Genomic DNA, 2,770 nt, shown 5'->3' with positions numbered 1-2,770 from the left:
GGGGGGGCAGGACCAACGACCAGTCTTGTGCTCAGACCCTCGCTGGCATAGCCAGGATTAGACCCCGGGGCTCAAGAGAGCTTTGTCCACTGGGCAAAGAGACTCCACTCCTGGCTGGGTGCTCAGGGTGCTGGGACACAAATGTGGGGGGGACACAGGGGCCTGGCAGTGTGGGGCAGGGCTCTGACCCCAGCTTTCTAGCCTGGCAGCTTTTGGGATCTCTACGCAGACTGGGTTACAGTGCTGCCACATGGCACACCTGGGATAAGTTCAGGGGCCAGATGAGATGTTCTTTCTCCCATAAGCAGTCTTGCCTACAATTTGCCTGCACCCTGCCTACACGCTACCTGCGTGCTTCTGTCACTCTGCCTGTGCTCTGCCTGCACGCTACCGAATCTGCGTGCATTTTGCAAGCTCTCTGCCTGCTCTCTGCTTTGCTCCCTCTACCTGCACGCTGCTAGCATGCTGCCTATGCTCTGTGCAGCTGCCTGGGGCTGCAGCGGGGAGGCCGCTTTGCTCTGCAGCTTTCCCTGAGACTGAGGGCAGCCAAGCCCTGCCTGTCCTGCTGCCTGCAGGGCTCTAACTGCAGCTGGTGCAGGCGGAGGGGCTCTTGGTCCTCTGGGGCAGTGGCTCTGCCCCTGACAGGCTCCTTCAGCCTCAACCAGAGCCTCTGCCAGCCCATGGGGCTGCAGCACCCACTGCTCTACCTGTCTCTCCCTGGAGGAGCCAAAGCCATGGACAGCAGGGCACCCTCCCTGCCACAAGAAATGAAAAGAGGGCTCTGCTGCAGTGGGAGCCAGGAGCATCAGTGCCCACTGTTGAGCCATCCTGAGCTCTGCCCACCGTGAAGGACGATGACCCAGGAGAAGACCATCAGACCAAAGGACCAACTGTGGGGCAATTTTGAAGGTGATGGAGGCACACGATGGACACCAGAATGGGATGAGACCACCTGGAGCCAACCCAGCATGGCACTGAGGAGGGGATGAGGCTCTGGAACACTCCCTGGCATTGCCCAGTATCACAGAGCTGGAGACAGCGCAGTATGTGTGACCCTGGCTGGAGAAACATCACCTCATAGTAAAAAGCTGAAGGATAAAGGGATGGGACATCACATGCCTTGTTGGCATTGCTCACAAGATTCCTGGCCACCTTTTAGAGGTCCTTCCCCTTTCCTTCAGGTTTTACTTGGGAAGATGAAAGATGCCAGCTGAAACTACTCAGAGATCTCTATCCTTGCCATATAAACTACTGATAATGGGATATCACACAGCAGAGTAACAGGAGGCGATGAATCATCTCAGTGTCACCAAAGGCAAAATAGACAAAATCAATAGAAGAATGGGCACACTGAGCTTATGACACCTGGAATGGCATTAAAGTCCCTCTCCCTCTGCCACAGAGGCTGATGGAGTAACAGAATAGGCTTCCAGGAGGCTCAGAAAGGTCTGGGAGAAGGAAAGTAGTAAAATCCAGTCAATAAAACTGCAAAAATAAATACAATTAAAGAGGAAAGAGGTTGTCAGACTTCATGCGGTCCTGTACAAACCTCTTCATGTCAGCAGTAAAGAGCATCTGGGGAGAACTATCCACGATGCTCATGATGGTGACCCAGCAAGGTGAATTTGGGAAGAGCCCCAGCTTCCTCTCAGGGTACTTTCTCACTCATGCAGGCAGCTAAGCTCGGGCTAGTGCTCCAGGAAGGTTGGGCACTCGAAGTTTGCCCCCATCCCCAGGCTGTCCCGGGACACCATAGCTTCACCCAGGCAAGAGCACGAGCTCCGACACAGCCCAGCAAGCCAGAGGAGAGCCTGTAAGTGAGCAGCCTACAAGTACACGCAAAAATCCCATATCATAGATGCTGACATGCATCCACAGGTCACTGGAGGCTCCAGTCCAACCAGGCAGCAATACACTGCATCAAGGCTGTCTGGCCAATTTTGGGAACATCTAAGGATGGAGATCTCCCAGCTCCTGGTGACTGTTCCAGGACTGTGCTGCTTTTCTGGGGAAGAATTTTCTTCTTAAACTCCCAAGCAGCCACCAGTGGCTGTTGTCCCCCATCATATCATCTGCCATCACCAAGGATTCGACTCCACCATATTAGTTGCTGGCTGCCCTCAGACCCCCTTCACCTCCTCATGGCCATGCTAACCCAGCCCAGACCCCTCCATCTCTCCTGGTGCAATGTGTGCCAGCTCCATGGCCATGTTGATAACTCACCAGGCCCCTCCAGTTTCTTCACATCCCTCTTGAAGTGGGAGGTCCACCTCTGGACCCTACTGGATGGAGGGAGAGGCAGCAGCTTCCTTCGGGTGGCTGCCCATGCCCTTTCCAGTGTCTCCCATTATGAGTTTTGCCTTGCTCTGGAGAAGAGCAATGATAAGCTGATGTTCAACCTGAGATCCACCAGGGCCTGCAGGTTCCTTTCAGCAGGGTCCTTCCAGCTCAGATGGGTCAGATGCTTCTCCCAGAGATGTCCTGTGATGCCACAGGCCATGAAGGCCATCACCATCGCAATGGATTGCCATACCTCAGCATCATGAAAGTCTGATTTTGATGCATAATGTGACCATGAATGTCTTTTCCAAGCATCCTACTAGGGCCTGCAGGCTTTCCTCCCACAACCGCACTTCTGTTATCTCTGACTGACAGCACCCTAGGATAGACACTGGTGAGAGGACATTTTTATGGGTCCACAAATAAGCAGAGGTTGAAAACCATAAAATAATTTCTCCTGCAGCTATGAATCCCACTAGAAAGTTCATAA

This window comes from Eurypyga helias, unplaced genomic scaffold (assembly GCF_000690775.1).
Source record: "Eurypyga helias isolate BGI_N326 unplaced genomic scaffold, ASM69077v1 scaffold19886, whole genome shotgun sequence".
Classification (NCBI taxonomy): domain Eukaryota; kingdom Metazoa; phylum Chordata; class Aves; order Eurypygiformes; family Eurypygidae; genus Eurypyga; species Eurypyga helias.
Note: the sequence above shows the minus strand (reverse complement) of the source record.